At 40.4% G+C, this 20,615-nt stretch overlaps 1 protein-coding gene across 1 annotated transcript in view; it reads left to right on the top strand.

Annotated features, from left to right (window-relative positions):
- The window catches only part of mgat4c (mgat4 family member C), a 108,096-nt gene that overhangs the window by 54,083 nt on the left and 33,398 nt on the right, over positions 1 to 20,615 (top strand). The window contains exon 4 of the mRNA XM_067590607.1: positions 6,653 to 6,730. The gene's annotated coding sequence lies outside the window, so the exon portion shown is untranslated. The remainder of the gene's footprint in view (positions 1 to 6,652; positions 6,731 to 20,615) is intronic.

Genomic DNA, 20,615 nt, shown 5'->3' with positions numbered 1-20,615 from the left:
ATGCTAAAACGGCCGCTTTACAGTACACACTTTAAGATCCTTCTTGCATTATGGGAACACTTTCAGTGTAACTTTGAAATTAATGGAAAATTCAACCTTTGGCACTCTACGCAACTTCCTGCATTTCCCAATACGCTGTTCGGCATTCATCGGAGTACTCAGAATTTACCCAGCTGAATTTCACTTCTTAAAAGAATATTTTGATAATAGCAAATAATAGTAAGGACAAGACAGTCTTCCAGTCAAAAAAGCAATAGTTGTACTTCTTCCTATGAATGCACAAAGGCTGCATTATAATCTGGTGTATTGAAGCTTGTATCTCTTCTGTCACCATGGATTTCTCCCTGTTGACTATTGAACGTTGGTGTGTAACAGCGGCTAGTTTTTGAAAAAAAAATTCTGCTTTCAAACTCCATCACTGGAAATATCTTTACATAATGTGCTCTCATCTAAGTTTGGACGACTATCCTTGGAAATAAGAAAAGGACAACATAAAAAAATATAAATCTCAAGTAAAATGATGACAAGCAATTTGTTATAGGTTTTGAGAGCATGTCATATTTTTTTTTACTTCACATGAATCAATATCAGCCCAGTATCCCCAGGAATCACCTCCATAATGGGCAGTTCTGCGCTACACAATTTGTGTCCAATGCCAACCTAGGAAGTATGGAGTCAGGGTGGTGGATGGGTGTGTAATTTTGCAATTTTCATGCAGCAGACCAGGAATCACATTCAGTCACAGACCAGCAATAAACATTTGTGGGTTTTTTTAAACCTTAACCACTATCTTTCACCTAACCATAACCATACCTTATCATATTTTTTTGCCATAATCTCAATATTTCCATAACCTTAATAGCTTAGGTGCCATGTGTGGATATTGTAGAAACATTAAAAACAGAAAGAAATATTTCAACAAAATCCAGATTTTTGCATATCCGATATCAATGTTCTTGTCTGGAAAGAGGAGTCAGCAATATATGCAAATCAGCACTGAGGAAAGGTTGTGGTGGGATATTTTCAGTCCAATTCCATCCTTATCAGGCAGTCCAGTTTTTAAAAAATAAGGAATTAAGGTGTGCATACAGTTAATGCATTTCAGCAGCATAGTAATAGAACATACTCACATGTCAAAACCAGAAAAGCTGCTATCTTGACAGCAGGCCTGTTTAAATCCAAGGCTCTAGCTGTGAGACAGCATTGATCAGCTCCTTGCTCTCTGCATAATTCTCACCATCATCCTGCAACAGAATGATTAGCCTCAGGGGAAAAAGTAAACAGGGCCGGGTAAAAGTTGCAAATCATCTTTTCATTATATTTTTTCTGCAGCCTCCCTCGTAAGTCATCATCACAGAGCCGAGGCCTCTATCTCCAAACTCTGCAGAAATATCAATATGGATTTAGGAGTCTCCCTGAAGCAAGGTCCTCAGCTAATTAAATCAGTAATCACTTTGTACAGTAAAAACACAAGCAGGGTATGTGTGTGTGTGTGTGTGTGTGTATGTGTGTGTGTGTGTGGGGTGGGGAGGGGTGGGGGGGTGTATGTGGCAGTTTAAACGAGTGCCAGTGGAGTTTTATTTAACAAAGACAGCTAATTGGGTCAGAGCTCTTTATCCTCATAAAGCACAGAGGTTTCCTGCCATCCAGTCGGGCTACTTACAGCTCCTGGCTCTCAGAGTTCGACTCCTTCTGAGAGAGTGAGTTGGGGGGGAAAGAGAGGTTACGGCGAAAAAGGCGAGGCAGAGCCACTGTTGTCAAGGCTACAGAAAACAGGTATTTTATATTGTCTTCAGGGTTTGAAGTCAGTTGTACGATGATGAAGTAATAGGATTCATAAGAGCTCCGTGCCGAGACTGAATTCTAATAAAGGCAGGTGCTACAGAGAATTTCAAGTCCATGGACTCCTTCCATCTTTCATCTCAAGAGAAGGGATCATTCAACCAAGGCGTTGCGTGCTTCACTGATGCCAAGCGCGAATACGATCCAGCCGCTGTCATGTCAAACTCTCATCAAACAGCCTTTTTTTACTTCCTCAATATGTTGTAGAAAGATTCAGTGCCACTGGACTGAAGGAGGTAAGGTATCATAAAGACACTTTTTATACATCACGTTGAGTATATTTTCCAACTTTCAGAGTTGCGCTCTTTTTAATAGTTGTTGTGTAATGGTGGAAATATTTAATTATCACTGCAGTATTATTTATGCTCATATTTGCTACTTTGCCACAAGGGGTAATTAACTTGTTTGAATGATTAGACTGATCACTGATCACAGTCAGGGTTCATTAGAGAAAATGTTCAATTCTGTATTCGAAACACAAACGTAGCTTTGAAGAGCGATTGAATTGGGAAAATTACTCATCGAATGTAATTTGCCTTTCTTACAGGTTGTTTTTGTTACATGATCTGCTATTAAATTAGATTTGCAAGAGATTACCCAATTTGACCTGTGCTTAAGAAAGCTCTGTAGTGCATGTTCTTTGTTTCAAAATCTCACTGGACACTTGCAAACTTAAAAATACGAAATGAAAACTTGAAACTAATCTGTTCTTCATATAATATAGCTTCATATAATTAACTTACAAGCAAAAATGTTGCTTATTTGTTCTATATATTAATCAATCAAAAGCTAGACTTTTGCAGTTGCTGTTTGTCGAAGACTTTGTGGTTTACTTATCATATATATATTGACCATTGAATATTAATAGGGATTAAAGAAAGAAAGAAAGAAAAAGTGCAGTAATGCTTTTGTACAAAATTGTTTTTGTACATAAAAATGTAACGTAATATTTCTATTCAGTGTCAAAACACTTTTTAAAATCGGTTATTTCATAGACAAATTCATAAGTCTAATACACAACGCTGTTTTATTTTGTACAGCAGCCTGTAATTGATATCCAGCAAACTAAAGGTTATACATACACAAAATGCAGAGTATTAACTGTCTTAAGCTGGGAACATATGGATTAAATATCTTTTAATTATAAAACTCATCTGTTCACCAAACTGAGGTGTAAAGTGTTGCAAATTTGTTCAGATGCAGCTCCATTCATAAAAAGGCTAAAAACAGAATTTTTGATTAGCACTTAACTGCATTTAACCAGTAAACAAGCAGATGCTGTTTTGTTTTCCACTTTCACTCAAGCAAATACCTATAAGGTTACTTTGCCTCAGTCAGTAATTTGGGGCTCGTACAGATTTTGAATACAGCTTTTGTGTATTTCTGTCTTAAATCCCTGCTACCTTTTCAGTTGCTACACATTAAGAGCACACGCTGAATTCAAATGAAATAGACACTTAGATCCAGAGCAGCACGTCTTAGTATGGGAAAAAAAAATAACAATATATGTCATTATGATGTTTAAATTGACGTAGGCTGCGCGCATCACATCAACAACCGCTTTCCATTTAGAGTAAATAGCGGCAGAGCGGACAACTTCACAGAGAAGACAAATAAACGGATAAAAGGAGAACGTCGCCAGGGTTGTCTCATTACTCCCTCTCTTTTCCCTTTCAGTGTTAAGCTAAAGGAGTCGCTGTTTATCTATGCTTTCTCTGTGAGCTGCGGCTCTGAGGTGGTGACCTCACCCTGCCTTCATCCTCTGTGTTACTCACATTTGTGTCTGTCCCCGGGGCTCTTCGTCTAAAGAGCCCGGACTGAAGAGGCAGCCGGGCCAAGCACAGTATGGCGGGGTTAGCCCTGCCCTGGAGAAATCTTCACAGCGACCTGATTTCTTTCAGTTGCTCTCCATATTCCCTAGATCTTCCGTTCATATTCACCTGATCCTCTGTCAGAGCCATTTTATGGGGAGAAACTCTGAACGCTTTGAAACTAGAACAAGATTTTTAGAGTTCACTAACTTCATTGTGGATTGCATTGCAGTGGCAGTGTTAGCGTCAGGCTGTCAGGTGTCCCTGTAGAGTTTTGTTTCAATGTTTAATCCGGCAGATAATTGCATCCATTATTAGAAATGATGCATAACGTCTGCCTGAGATCTGGTTTTGACTGTTTTCATGAATCCTCATCAAAATTGCATATTTCCAATATCAGTGGGATAGCGATGCGTTGAGGAGAATCTCTCATCACAGCTTGTCATATTCGTCTCGCAGAGATATAAGTTAATATTAGTGATTGGTCCCCAAGTCACGTTCAGCCCCATCTTTTCATTCCAGCATCTGGATTTAATTGGTGCTACGCTGTAAAGACACAGCTGCTCTGCCTGTTAGGACAATAAATTACCCCAATTAGGAGTCGAACAAAAGAGGCTGTCTGACACCGCAGCCCACTGCCATGCCTGGAGATTGGAATGCAATAGTATGAGGCTTCTCGCTGACATGAAGCTGTACCAAAACACCTGCCCCATCATCCCTCTGATCAAAACAAAGTTCCAGTCCAGTGGGTATATAGAGCGGGAAGAGATTGCTTTGTATGGGCTGCAACTCACTGCAGCCTCAGTTACAGGAGCTTCTGATGTATAAATGAAATAGAAAAAGTGTCACTGGATTCGAAATCAATGGAAGGTATGTTGTATAATTGCTGGGCGGATGATTAATTGGTGTTTGGATGATGAGTTGTAGATACATCCAGGTTTTCTGGCAGCCGCCTGCCATATCGATGGCACCGGTAATGAAGGCAATAATGAGGGAAGGTTTAGGAGGATGTGGAATGGGAGGAACAATAGGAACATCTGTGCCTCTCTACAGTTAGGTATAATTGAGACCATATTTCATTTTCCTCTTTGAAAGCTAGCCGCACTATACTTGCTGTCTACTTGCCTGAAAGATGAGAGATATTTATTTACCACTGTAACACATTCAGCAGCTTAAGCAACTCAGGTGGTCTACCTTTGAGAAGAATGTAGAGAAGCCGCCGCTGCGATGACAGCCTCCATCTTGATCGGTACTCCTTCCACGTCTCACCCAGGCCACACCATCCCTTTGTCTCACCACTTGCTGTGAACACGCCATTAAGCCAGCCGGAGTTTGACAAGAAAAATGAAGTGTGCTATTTCCTGTGGCCTCGAGTGTCTTCCTGAATAATGAGCGCATTGCCTGGACTCCCCCTTGTCCCTCCCACTCCCTGCCATCGGTTTTACTCTTCCCCTTGAAGTTCCAGTCTGCTGAGAGAGAGTGAAGGGGTCTTTAGGTTTTCTCTGGGAAAAAAAAAAAAAGCGGTCATGCAAGACCTGTCAAACTAAATCTGGAAAACCCAGAAAAAGACAGAGGATTAGATGAATGAAGTGGATTTTATTGATGATAAATCCCATGTCACGGTAATAGAGTATGCAGAATGGGACATGCTGTATCTGAGGAAATATCTATTATCATACAGCATCATGAGATGGTGCAAACAGCTGCAATTGTGTGAGCCAAATTAACTGGCACTGTTTCCCATATCTCTTATTATTTCCTTGCTTTTTTAAACATGTCGTATGGCTCAGCAGCACTACTGGATCATAGCAAATGCTGCTTCGCACAGCAAACCACTGAGAAGAAAGGGAAGCTCCAGTGCTATTTCCTCACTCAGCCTTATTTCTCCCAATTACCAGCGTGTGAGCAAACAGTCTGACATGACTGACCTCCTCTCGGAGAGCTGTGGTCATGACTGGAAGGCTCTCTTTGCTTATTATGACAGAAGTGTTATGGTAATGGTAGGAAAGTCTGCACCGTGGTGATAGCACCGCAGGAACGGATAGCCTATTATCCACCACTGTGTGGTGGTAGTAATGGTGAGAGAGAGGGCATCCTTTCTGTTATGGTGATGATGCATTTTGAATGGGTAGTGTCTATTATATATCAGTGGATGATAATGGCAGGAGAGAGCATCCTCTGGGTCGCGGTCATGAAGCCAAAGAAATGGCAAAAAGGTCAACACAGAATATACAGAGTGTGTTGTCTTAGTTTTGTGGGGATCGATTGAATGAAGGGAGTGGCAGGTTTTTCTCTCTCTTCTCTGTTGTAATAATAGTGAGCCAGCCCATGTGTTCAAAGAGCGTGAATATCCAGGGAAAGGAAGACAATGAGTAGTGCGTGTGTGCACGTGGCTGCATGTGTGTGACAAACAAGAGCTACGCAGTAGAAAGAGAGCCTTAGTTAGCTCTCTGCTTGGCGCTTCGCCGCCCCTGTGATGTATGTTTATGGCCCATCATCTCTAGCCAATTACCCTGCCTCAGTGCGGGAGCACCGTGACTTCCCATCACAGCCGTCAGTGTCTAAGCGTGGAGAGACACAGCGACAGTTAACATTTCTGGACATCCCTGGCAATGCGCTGTTTTCCTTAGGGGGCTCTGGAGATTCATCTTCAAAAGTAAGCCACTGGGTAGCAGAGTCTGCCGAGTCTACAGCTGCTTTGGGAATTGGAGGCTTGTTTACCGAGTTTGTGTGAATGTGCGTGTCTGTGGGAGTGTGTGAGTGTGGCGTGGGTGCTATAAGTTAGCACAGCATGTGTGCAAACTTTATAAATCTCATGTTTCCCACGCACTCCTGTGTTTGCATCAATATGAGCTATGTGGATCTTTCACAGTTCGATACACTCATGTGTGCGATACACTGATGTGTGCATTTGGTTAGATAGTGTATGTCACATGATACACTGAAAAGCCTCACAGCTGTAGAATAACCTTGACATGTCGGGTCTCTTTGGTTCACAGCTGAGGCAGACTTGTTCCTGTATCCTGTCCAGGTAAACCTGAAGACTTTCGCCTGCAAACACATCTGACTTTTACAAGGTAATCTTTTTGTCTTTAGTTGTTTGTTTATGCATCTGATAAATGTGTTTCTTGCTAAAGGTGTCTAGTTAGAGGTAGATGCCTTTTCCATAAAATGCTCTGCAGAGACGTGACATTAGTAAAAGTAAACTGAATCAAAGTTGCTGCAGTGAGATGTTTGTAACCCTGCTGACTCTGACAAGCAGTGTGACTTTATCTCAGGCAATCTTTAAACTTCATATTTGAATGATTCCTCTGTGAAACTGAGAATACAGAGCGGTAAGACAAGGGTTTTTATATATTTTTTTCCTTTCTTTCTGGCTCCATATTCACACACTGTGACAGATTGAAACTGCAAAGCTGTGTTTGTGTTGGCTAGACGAAGGAACGCTCCTGCCCAGAGGGTTTATCAGGGAGAGAAAATATTGACCGCCAACAGTTGCACTTTGGTGGTGTTATTGCTTTTCACACTTGTGTGATACAGACAGCAGTCGCCAAGCACAACAATTGTAAAGCCGCAGCCATATTGACAGCAGCATTGCTCTTCTGTGCAGGGCAGCATATCCAGCTTATGGTGTTTACTTTTTAGCTCATTTTACCAAAGTGCTTTTTGCAGACAAATAATTTAAAAGTACTGGAACAAAGTGAGAAGAAAAGAAAATACTTACTGTGTAGGTGAGACACAAAACCCAGAGGGGCCTCTAAATTTCCTTCTAAATTAAGACTATAAAACACACTGACAAAACAACAGAATGTGTGTGTGGGTTGTGCGTGTTTTTGTGTATCTGGCTCTTTTTCAACACGCTGTAGCTTTTTTACTTGCTCAGATGGCTTCTCAAAATATTTGTAAGTGCACAGTTGAAGTCAGTTCATCACCTCAATATATATTTACCTCAATTTATATATAGCTTAATGAATTACTTTTGCAATAATTCAATATTAGCATATCTCAATGTGATAAGTTATGATATCATGTTATTCTTTTACAAAATTAATGTTTCTAAGCAAACTGTAGTTTTTTAAAAAAGTCAATTATTGCCATTTTTAATATACTAGAGTGGAACTCAGTTATTTACATTGAAAAAAAGTTTGGTTATTTTATATATGATTTTGAAAAGGGGGTGAAATTTGCATTTATTTTTATCTGTCTTGTTCGATTTCTCCAAAGCGTCATTTTTTGCTTCAAACTTTGTATTTTTCTTAGTATGATGAAAAATAAATTATAACGGGAACAGACGATAATGTTAATCCTTCAGGAGACAGAATTTGCATACATTTGCCATTATTTGATATACTGTATCAATATTGGACATATATTCATATTGACATCACAATGTTAATTACTACAATGTTTCCCAGCCCCATGGATGGTCTTTATTTGTGTTTCTATATTTTGTGAAGCAGTTTCTGCACTTTCAATAATTTTCAATGCCACCATAAATTAGATGCTGGTGAAGTAACTTTGCATTGCAACTTGGCTAAACTGCTGTTGCTGTTTTTCTAACCTAGAACATTCTTAAGTGGTGCACTCCAGTGAATGAGATATTTGACATTCTGAAATGGCAGGGACTTGAAACAGCTTAAATCAGGGATCGAGGTGATCCTCCACATTCTCATCTGCTTCAATGGCATGCCAATGTGGGCGTACATTAAAGATTCATGCAAACAGCTGTTTCTTCGACAGGACAGCATGGCACAGAGTAAGTCCGTGTGCTTAGATTTCAAATCAGGGAAGCCTAGAGGAGCTGGGTTTGAGTAACATTGCATAAAGTCCGTTCTACTGTACGAGGGCAGGAAATTAACACATGCTTGTCACAAAAAAGGCAGCTAAAACTGGTAATACATCCCTGAAACTGGGAGTTGGGGTGCAAATACTTCCTGGTGCCAAGTAAATAAACTATTGTACATCAGCTGAGAGAGCTGAGAGTTTTTTTCATTGATATAAATTCAGTAAAACTGACCCAATTTTGCCAAAATAGACCCATGAAGAAACAATGCATTTCTTAATACACAGTAAGTTTGACCCAAAGCCAGAGCTAACCATATCAATGCAAGCAGGATGAGCTGTGGGGGTCAAATGATACATTACTATACAACACTTTGCCTTAACATTGGCCTAAAGAAGCTTGTTGAATCGTGAAGTACCACAATCACAGAAGGCTTGAGACAAAGGTGTGCATGCATTCAGGGTGACATTTGTGGGATATTTCACAATAGATGCAGAGATAATATATTCCAGTTCCTGACAACCGTGCAGCCACTGAATGCAGAGGTTTTATGTCTGTTGGGTATGAGGTATGTATTCACAGCGAGTGTATAGCTGCCATTATTCTCTCTCCCTCATGTACTCATATGCACTCTGACTCTCCTGTTTACTCTTACATTGTTTCTGTCTCATTTTCACTGTATCTCTCATGTATCTTGATACACTCTTTTCTCCTTTTGCTCCACTGTCAGGGGAGACTGAGGTATTGTTCCGAAAGAAAGCTCCATTAAATATCTGCACCAATGCTGCATTGAAATGGGTTAAACATACTGAATGCAGCTGAAAACACAAGGTGTCTGTGCCTGTGTGTGCTATTATATTCTCCCTGCCGCAGAAAAATACAGTAAATGATCTTTAAGAGTGTAACATAATAGCATTCTCTCCTCCACTGAGACAGGCCATGACCTCCTCACTAGAGCTTTACAGTGACCATTTGAATGGTAATGTGACAGGCTGATTGCCAATTTAAAGCCCACACAAAAGCATTACCCCCACCAAATCAAAAGGACAGCTCTGTAATGACAAACACAAACAATACAGCGAGCTCCAACCGAAAGGTATCTGTTGTTTTCCTTCCTCCTCACAACTGTGCTCTGAATCACAGCATTTGGGGGGAAAAAAATTATTGAAAACAGCAGTGGCTAAAACAAAAAATAGTGTTTGCATGTATCAGCACAAAGTCGCACCTCACTCAAAGCTGCCTGCCATGCTAAATAATGCAATGGCCAGCTATTCCTGGATATTGCAGTAATAAGCAGATGATCCCCTTTAGAAATAACAGCTGGTGGTGTTTTTCTAATGGTGAGGCTCCATCACTGCACGTCACTCCTTGTTCGTCAGCAGCTGTTAGCCATGCTTCCTATGTAAGTGCTTGCAGTCTCTGCTAAAGCGCACTATTTTTCACAAGCACTTATCAGTAGGATAAATGCTTTGTACAAACATTGAAGTATTTGAGCACAATTTCTGCACATCCTCTTTGCAAGCAACTTGATAAACTAGTCAGCTGATGAAGACCTTTGGTCAGCTAGAAAACACTGGTTATAAGCAGCAGATACTCACTTTGAGCTTGCAAAGCATTGTGAACAGAATATCTGTTATTCATACTTTGAATTGGTATATTTTGAGGATTTCTGAATGATGGTCATTAAGTCAAGTGTTTTTCTACTTGAAATGATGTTACCTTGATAGATATCTTAGCTTTTTATGAAAATTAGCTTTTTTTATTAAATTACCAAGGCATTCTTACATTTGTTCCCAGAATCTCTTCATGTTTGTGAAGCACAGAAGACAGAAGCACAGAGGGCTTCTGTCTAGACTCACCTCATTCAACAATCACAAGTATCGACATCTATCATGGAAAATGTAGAAATATGAATTTTTGCTTCATTGGTCGCCCTAGTAGACCCTTGTTGGGGATTTGAAAATCTGAACAACCAGACACACAACCACTACTTTGATTTCATACCACAATTTTGTCTCAACTAGAAGAGATGCCCTAAACGTGTCTCCTCTCACCTCTGTTTTAGTTAGAAATACCCTCAAGAAAAGAAAAAGTGGGTACAGCAAAAGTTAGATTAAAACTCTTCATCACAAAGTAACATACAAATTGTACAATATCTGTGAGCAAATTAAGGGGTGGCTCTTTCCTTCAAAACTTGGAGGTACACATCAGAGATGTGTAAACCTTCCCCCCTGGATTGTTGATATGGCACTATCTTTGGCTTACACCCACATGGTATTTTTCTGCAAGCTGGAAACCCACTCAGCATTCTATATTTCTCTCAGTTTGGTGTGAAAGGAGACTCACAGTGCCGACCCCACGGGATGTCGATTCCCACCAATGCTCGTGGACTTACAGTAACATTTTGCCCCAGTGTCAGAGAAGAGGAGAGGATAAGCAGAGCGCAAGGAAGAAGACTATGAGCTTAATGTAGATCTGTCATCAACTGGCTGCAGATCAAAAAAGCAGCATTGGCAGGCGGAGCACAGAATCCACCGGAGCCTCCTCTCTATGCCAAGCTCCAGCTTCTCTGAGGTAGACAAGCACAGAGGGGCCAGGCTCCAGGCAGGGAGTGTGTGTATCTGCTTTCTATGTGTGTGTGTGTATTTGTGTGTTTTTGGGGGCGGAGAGGTGTGGGCACATGCACAATGTCTCAAGGCAAGGATCTGGCACTTTGAAAATGTCACCAGAATCCCAGAAACAAAAAAACAAGAAGAGAATGGAGAAAGTGTGATGAACAGACGCGTATGCTCTGGGAGGTGTGGGATTTAGAGACTACGGAAGCCAGAATCGTTCTCTCAGAGTGGGAGATTGGGAGGAATAAAAACAATGGCACAAAGACAGAGATGCAGCCCTTCTTGAATGTACACCTCTGCAGCATCAGTGTACAACTGTTAAGTGGGTTCAAGGACATATCTAAATTAAAGCCTACAGTGGTTTGTAACTGCTTTCTTTCTGTCTACTTCTGATACTGGCATGGTTGAATATGTTGGTTCACTGTGCACTTGTTCATCTGCAAACAAAACAATGTGTGTCGTTTGGAATTGGCCTAGCACAATTATTTACTGTGTCTACATTTACATAACTACTGTACTTCATTATCAGGCTCAATATTCAATATTTAATCATTTGTTCTAGGCCATCACTCAAATCCAGAATCATATGCTGGTCAGAACCCTCTAAGTCTGCCCATGGTGGTGCCTTATCTTACAGTATGTGCTTTTTTGTTTAACCTTATGAAAGCAAACATGTTAATGACACATTTTCTTGTTTTTTGTAATACAATACTCCTTTGCGATGTTGAGATGCGTCACTTTATTGTAAAACTAGACAGTCAACTAGGGAGTTCTCAAGTATCAATTGCTACTGCATGATCTGAGCACAATCAATTTTGTGTGCTTGGTGTGAAAATCCATGCATGAGCTATACTACTTTTGATTGGTCCTTTCTCCTGCTTGGGCATTTGTTGACTATGATCGTCACAGCAGAACAAATAGAGAAAACTTATTGAAACTGTGGATTCCAATATTTTAATCAATACCACAGGCACATTAGAATACCAAGAAGAAGTGGGATTGTTAGTTTGTGAACTTTGTTGAAAAAAAAAAAAAACAGACAAAGCTGTCGGAAAAGAATTTCGGTATCATGTTTTTGAGAATCATCACTACCTCCATATTGCGTTGGTGGGGTTTGTATGCTCCTATGACCTTAGTAGCTTGTTTAAAGGGGCAGCAGCTCCCAGAAGGGTCCCCCATGCGGAATTAGTGAGGTGGTACATGAGTAATAGCAATTCAAAAGACCTCTTTGTACTGTTTTTTTTAGCTCCCTGATGGACCCAAGACTGTATTTGTTGGGGCTGGTTAGACTTATCCCCAAGAAGCATTATGACGCAGCCCAATCACCTTCAAAGCATGATGTAGAGGTCTGGTGCATCAGCAGTCATTGGCAGGTGAAGGCTTGGGTCTTTGAGAACTGACCCCAACTATGAAAACTGGTTCTTGGGAGGTGAAATGTCACACCTCTGATGAGGAAGTTGCTGGGGCTAGTGTGGGAGGTGTAGTGGTACAGTGCCAATTAGATATAACTGGTCTCACCTTTATGCACAGCCCCAACTCCAGAATCAAATTGCTGGATGTCACTACAGTTCTCCAGCAGCTGATATCCTGTTGCTTTCCACTGAGACAGAGCATCATGTGTGAGCATAAATAGTTCTTAAGTTCATATCAGATCACTTAAGGCTGAAGATTAATGATGAAATAATGGTGCCAGATCTGGGACCATTCTGTATGTCTTGGGAGGGAGGGAGGAGCAGAGCTATCTGCTCATCACCACTTCATGATTTGGATCACGTGACAGGGAAGTCTACTCGACAGACCCCAGTGTGCAGTGAGGGTTAACTGGACTCCCATCAGTGAAGTCTTCAACTCCCACCTCTGAATGAATTTTTTTCTATAGCCTGGGGAGGGTGGAAACATTAGATATGTTCAAAGCCCCGATTGCAGAGGTAACTGCTTGGATCATGCTGACATGACTTACCTTCACAGCATGTCTGAAGTGCTGCTGCTTTATATTGAATCCAGTTGTGGTTCATTTGGCTCATCTGATCAGAAGACCTCCTAGACACCATGCTGGTAAAGTTCTCTGAATTCACCCAAGTGGGAGAAGACTGCTGGGCAGACCCAAAACATGACAGGAATAATCTATCCCACCTGGCCTTGGAACACGTTGGGAATCCTTAGGAAGGGCTTAAGGTGTTGCTAAGGAGAAGGATGTCTACACTACCTTGACTACCTCATGTAGTCTGCCATTGTGACCCTGACTTGGATAAGTGGTGGAAAATGGATGGTTTTGGATGGATGGATGGATGGATGGATGGATGGATTTTGGTGTTACACTCCCTTGTGGTAACTGGAGCATGTCAGAAACAGAGGCTGGAGACAAAGGTGCCTCCACTCCTTGTGTCACACTGGATGATTCAGCCACTGCCCCAAATAAAGGAAACTGAGGCTGTCTCAGTGCAGCTGCATGTCCTGTCAGTTTCACTGCAGACAGCAGCACTAATGGCAACTGAATCAGGCAAGCGATCTTTTAAACAGTGTTTAAGCTGACTTGTTTGAGTTAGTTTGTTAAATTTAAACCTCTGACTCCTGTTGTATTGATTTTAAGTACATTGCTCTTACTTTTGTGCAATGTGCACATAATAAGCCAGGTTTAGAGCTGCTCTGTTGAAAACACATATATGCAGGATAAAAAAAATCTTAAGGCAAATTACCACAGTAGGCAGCAGATACTAGACAAGGTGAAATTCTCTGACAACAAACATGTAAAAAGCACTCACTCTATTTGTTTATCTCTACAGCCCAAATAGTTTCTAAAGAGAGGGATCTTGTGTTAAGAAATCACAGCTTGACCTTGCCAATCTCCCTCCCAAGTCTTAGTGTAGAACAACGTAAAAAAGATGCACAACATTTCTCTAGCATGGTGTTTTCTTTGTGCTCGAGTGTGTGCACAAGTTTTTGTGATTGTGTATGTGTGTGTTCTTGCGTTTACCCGAACTCAATGTCAAACCTATTTCCAAACCACTGATTCAGCTAGTTGTTGAGATATACAGTGGTGCTGCCAGTGCTAACCTTTAGAGATTACGGTGACATTAAAAGCTGCATATGGGGTGTGGGGAGACCCAACCACTGGGCGCCTCATCTGATGCAAATGTCCTCTCTCACCTCTATCAGCAAAAGTAATTATGGCAAACCACTGTGACATCTCTGGCTGTGCAAGAGAGGGGAAGAGTACCTAGTATAGGTCATGGAAATACACCCATCTCTCTGGGTAAGGAGGAGACAATTATCTTTTCATGCGGAGAGGCAGCATTGAGGGAGGAGCCCTCCACCCTCCAACCCCTCCGCTCCTCAAACTGAAGTATCTTTTGTGCCAGCAGCCTTGAGGGATTCAGTCAAGAAATTGACACTGCTGTTAGCATGCTCGAGGCTAAAGAGATGTATCGGTATAGCTGCGCTGTCTCTCTTGGCGAGTGGAGCTTCATTAATTTGTCGGCAAACATGTGTTTGGTCTAGATTTTATAATGCATTTTTCCAGTCACTGCACTGATATGGAAATGATATGCATATTGGCAGTGGCTCTACTATAGTAGTCTCTGGATGTCAGTTGATTACGTGCCTGTGCAGAACAAATATGTATGTAAATAGACACATTCACAGACCTTAACATAATAATCATAACAATAATAATAATAATAATAATAATAATAATGCATATTTGGTTTGCAGTTTTCTTTGGCTGACTTACATGGATTCTTATTCCAACAGTATTACATTTTCACATCTATTTTTACTAGTGATAAAATGTTTGTATGCTTTTGATTAAAAATTATTCTAACAAACAAAGCATTTATTTGTGAAATAGGTCGTCATGCCTCCTGAATGGTATTTGATGCCTTCTTTGAAAAACAGATCACAGAAAGATATAAAAAGCATAGCACTGGTCACATTAAGTACTCATACTTATCTACTAGTATGTTTAAGCTGTGTGACTATGATAAAATCCCACCCTGTTTTCCATGCTGGAAGCAACAATAATCCTCATTAAATGGTTTTCCTATTTTTTTTCTCATCTCATTGTCATGTTTGCATTGTTTGTGTGTCATTGTTCAATCTTTTTACCTAGCAGAGGGATCATGCAGACCCACAGCTGACCCTGCTGTTCAGAGTCAGTGGGCTGCGGTGGCCCAGAGCGGCTTACGCTAACCTCTAACCCCCTGGCAGTCACTGCTGGCTTAGCTCTGCTGAACAAGTCAACTGGGCTTTGTGCCCGAAAGAGTCGACCTGCACAAGTGTCATCTGGCCCTGTAGTGAGATCCCCTGCACCTCAGGGTGAGCCCCAACACATTATCCAATGAGCTCTTGAGACAAGAGGGTATGGCACTTGCTAAGGCTGTCCCTTGCTCATAGACCATTTGGCAGTAGCTGCATTTACTTGCATATAAATGTACAGTACCAGTCAAAATTTGGACATTCAAGAATGGGAAAGTGTGTCCAAACTTATGACTAGTACTGTAAATGAATGCAAGTAATGTAGTGCAGTTAAATTTTGGACTAATCATTTTCAGGTTTGCATTATTTTAACAGCAGGGGTTTCTATTCAGAGACAAATATGATGCTGTGAATTAGCTTGGGCCCATTATTTTGTTTTAGTTTGCATAAGCAGACACATCAAAACATTTTGGTCAGCCTCTGTTAGTCTTGGATCACAGCCTTACTGTGATTAAAATAATCAGATGAATGCCCTGATTCACCAAGACTGCCTTAGCCTGACCAAATTGCTCTCCAGCTGCCAGGCACAAAATTTGTTCTGTTCCCCAAAATACTCATGCAAATCCAGTGATTAAACAATGTTATTTTTTACAAACTAGACAATGTACATTGGCCAGAACTCTCTAACACAGTCTAGAAACACGTTGAATCTATAGGTTCTGTTTTTTACCATTTTAAATATGCAATATTGACTGATATAAACAAAGAGCAACAAAACACAGACTGGAGATGTTTTGGCTGAACCTAAAGCTTTAACTCCTTACCTTGCTGAAGTGATGTAGAGGTGTCCTTCAGGGTGTGTCAGTACACCGTGACATCACAGTTGGGTGTGGTTACAGGTGCAACAGAGCACACTTCTGACCACAATGAACAGAGATGCTGTGTGTGGTCAGTGGTCAAGTGCAAACAAAATTGAAACTTTTAACCAGAGGGCTCAGTGAAATACTGCTTTACATTCTGACAGTAAGTTACCCTCAGGCTCTGGACATTCCAGATAATACATTTGCTCACCAAAGAGGCAAAATATGTATATTTGTAATTTTAAAAATGTGATTTATGGCCATTTACAAAAAGGTTTTCTCATGTCCTAGTTTTTGTTGCTATACAGTATTGTGGTCAACAAGACAAATAAAAACATCAGACCCTCTGTTTCCTTTTTGTCTTGCTCTAAAACAAAATATTACAAGCTACCCAGTGGGCAAGCCAGGTCTTTTTCCCAAATATCTGCTTAGTACCTGTATGGAAAAGAACTCAAAACTCTGTTTTCAGTTTCTTATTTTGTGAAATCCCAAGGAAGGCAGAGATACCTTCACTTATTTTGTTCCAGTCTGGTTCTATTCTGCTTTACTCTTAAAGTGTCCCTCTGACTGTTTAGATCAAGTTTGTTATGGAAAGGAAAATAATTGGAAAATCTAACTGGTATAGCTAAGGTATTGCTATAATCAGATTAATATGCAGTTATTAGTGTGGATGTCAGTGTATTCATGATGGATTAAGTATTGTGCACCCACTTTATCAGTGTCATACGTTAATATAAATGAGTTTTCTCATATTCAGGTTGGCAGTTGTAAACAAAAAACTTGCCACATTAATTTTGGCTGTGTAGGTGGGGTGGGGGCAATCAGCAGGTCTGTGCAATTAGTAATTGCACTGAAGGAGGAGAAGAATCGTATTCATTATGTGAAAATATGGCCACCATGAAGGAGCCTCTTGAATTGTAATGAAGGAGGCCCCTTGATAACCATGAATTCACCAATTAAGGTTCTCATATAACATTCAAATTATGTGCATTTTAACGACTAGTTTTGCCGCAGAAACACTTGCATTTTCCTTTGGTTACAAGGAGCTTCCCTGCTTGCAAATGTAGGAGTAATTAAGATAATTAAAGCTTTTGATGTTCCACATATAATCCAATGCTCGTCAGTACAGAAAATGCAAAAAAGCTGAATTTCAAGGCTTTGTCCTCCTCTGGTCCCTCCCATTAAAACAGCTCTCATTGTCTGAGATTCCATTTCCTTTTGGTGAAACGGTTCTTACATTAGTTGAGGAGAAATTGGCTGCTTCATTTTGCAGAATTAACAACTGTCTCCTTCATATGTCAAGTTTGTAGCTGAATAGCAATCATCTCAGAGGAAACTCGACAGCAATCATCTCAGAAGAAACTCAACAGCAGCAAAGTTTTTTTTTTTTTTTTTTTCTTTTAAACTTTCTGTTTCTGGGAATGGTTTTGCTGAGCACACATGCACTTTTCTAGAACTGCCACTGTAGACGTATGGTTAAATCATAAACACATGTATTACTGAGAGGCGTCTGACTCCACTATTTGGCCACTGACAGCAGAAAAAAGCAGAAAGCTCAGCCATGAAAAAGATACACAGCGGCTATGTGCAAAAAGCAGTAGATGCAAACCACAGCTTTCACTGTGTGATTTTAGCTCTGAATTTTTGTCCCTGGAATGTCCTTATTTCCATTCCTACAAAAGACTTTGAAACATGACAGCTATTTTAAAGCAAGAAGTAATATCTTCTTGAGATCAACTGAATGCATGTGCCTGCATTATGTATGATGTATGTGTGAGAAAGAAAAAGAGAGACAGCGGAAAGAGGCGGGAGAGCTCCCTGGCTGAGCTTTTATCATCCTTAAATGTACCAAAATGAGTCTTGGGGAAAAGGAAGCCGTGTGGCTTTTGAAGAATTAATAAGCCTGTCTCATTTGGATGTGTCTAACGTCTCGGACAGGCTGTGGAAGCCCCAGTTCCACACTTTCCTGACAGTGCCTTTGATGATCACTGATAACGTACAGCGACTCCCAGGGAGCGAAGCATCCAACAATGAGGGTAGAGTCAGTGGAGACCAGCTTCACTGATCCTGACTGAGCTTTATTATCTGGCCGCTCTCCAGCAAAGCAGAGCATTAGGTATTCCTGAGACAAAGCATTTGGGACAGAGTGTGTGCCCATTGTTCTGTTCTTCTTGTTGAGGAAATCTTGTCCTTTGACAAAGGTCACTGGTTTTTGTACCTGCTAGGTCCTCCTAGGTGTTTGAGATTTTTTGGGGAGGTTAAAGACCCTTTTGGATAATATTTATGCTGTGTTTTAAGTGATTCCAACAGTGTGAGATGTCATTATGTGTTATAAAATATATCAAGAATGTGATATAATTAAGTTAATCTTTAACCTTTATTATAATGTCATTGGTTGATTTTTTTCCATATTTAAAAAGGTATTTTGCAACACTATCTTAGTTTGGAGTTGCTCCACTATTTTATTTCAAATCATAATTCACATCCATTTTCCACCTGCCATGTCATGTCTCTTTAGTGTCGCATTACTGGGGAAGTAGGAGTGATTAGTGCTATTGTGATAAAAGCTGCCATCCAGAAAATTTGATGAATCCTGGTGAGTCAGAGACCCAGGAATGGGCCTTAGCAAACAGAATAATTGGGCAGAGGTGATACAGACACAGGTATGTAACTATGAGCCTGTGCCAGGCAATTTTCTACTTGGCTACTCGTAACCTACAGGAAATGACAAAAAAGCTTTGGCTGCCTTTGTTGGGGACAATTTTGTGATTATGGGGTAGATAACTACATTCTGACATTTGAAAGCAGGTACATCTGCCCTTTTCAAGGCTACTTTGGCCAGCTCTTTTTGCACCAATGTCACTCCCAAAAGTATCCCACATCCTTTCATCCTACAAATATGTTATACCAATTACTGAGTTCTGTCATTTTGGACATAAATGATGGAGGATGAGGTGCTAAAGATTTCTATAATGGAGTCAAGCTCTAAGTGAGGCTTTTGAGGGTAGGCTGATTGGGTGTATTTAGGTGCATCTAGCTATTGAATTCTACTGCATCTATCTGTCTTCTTATGTGTGACTATTTGAATATTTGTGTATTCTGTCTTCTCTATTCAGTGAACGATGGACTATATTTCTAAACAAATGGAAAAACTTGCAAAGTATAAGCTACATTGATTAGATCCTGTTTTTAACTGATAGAAAATGTGTGCTTATCTTTATGACTTAAGGTGTTGTGTAAAGAAGACAGAATTTCATGTAATCAATCCATCCATTCAGTTTCTTGATCTATGAATCTGTGCTTCACCAGGTTCTTCCAAAACCACTAATAAAAATTGTGTGGTTGTTTTTCCAAGGTCAGTTAAGGTATCTGTCATTCATTCATTTATTGATGCAGTCAAGTTTGAAACAATCATCTCTCATTCTGGGCAGAGGGATCTCCACACCCTCCCCCTCACCTGAAACATACTTGTTACATGAAAACCAAAATTTGACAGGGAGCCCTGGGGAAGGCTAGCCTGTGACCCTGTTTTAATATGTTGCCTCAGGCAATTTCTCTGCTGCAATAACGTGCTCCCTCTCACTGACACTGATAACCTGACAACTGATGCGAAGGCCAAGAAAAAATGCAATACGCCAACAGAATGCCATGAGACATCCGTAGGAGAAGGGCGGCAGGTATACAAAAGCCTTGAGGGACATACATTCTTCAAGTACAAAAACTTTTTAATTGTCTTTAAGACAAGGAATGTACAATAACAAAGTACGTATTGTTATTACAAAGAGACCATATGGATGAGACCATATGTTTATGTAGGGTAATAACAAAGTCGTATTTGTTATTACGTATTATTTTGTTGTTACAGAGAGAGTAAAGTGCAGAAAAAGGTACTGTTGGGTATGTTGGGAATTCCATGTATTGATACTGGTATTAGTTCAAATTTAAAATGGCACCCAACCCTACATGGCATCCCACCTCTTGATAATAAATTAACCAAAATAACATAGCCCAAGGACTGGATGATGGTAAACAGCAAGTAAGCCTGAAAGAAAGAATGCCATGAGCAGGATATTGACATGGAAAGCAAAATTAGATTGATTCACAGTGAAAAGAGGGTTGTCGTCTTGCAGAAGTAGTGACTCCTGTGAATTCCTAATCCAACAATTTTTGAGGAAATCTCTGTGGCAGAACCGGTCTCTCATTACTCTCACAGACAGGCCTGAAATCTGCAGCAGATTGGAAGCCAGACAAGCATCAGGCTGTATTAAGATTCAACCCCTCCGTGATGTTGGCAGACCACAGGCTTAACAGGATTCTTGTAAACAGGCAGCTCACCAGAGGGCTGGGTATTGAGCATTTAAAATTGGGAAAAAAATGGATCTACTCAAAACACCATGAAAATCTGTCCACATGACTGATCAGGAATTCATATTTGCTCAGAGCTTTTTGTTTTCTGCTCTGTCTAAATGTTATTTTCTGAATGTGTTTCAGCATGCAAATTTAAAATGTC

The sequence above is a fragment of the Thunnus thynnus genome, chromosome 5 (genome assembly GCF_963924715.1).
Source record: "Thunnus thynnus chromosome 5, fThuThy2.1, whole genome shotgun sequence".
In the NCBI taxonomy this organism is placed as follows: domain Eukaryota; kingdom Metazoa; phylum Chordata; class Actinopteri; order Scombriformes; family Scombridae; genus Thunnus; species Thunnus thynnus.
This window is presented reverse-complemented; position numbering and strand designations above follow the sequence as displayed.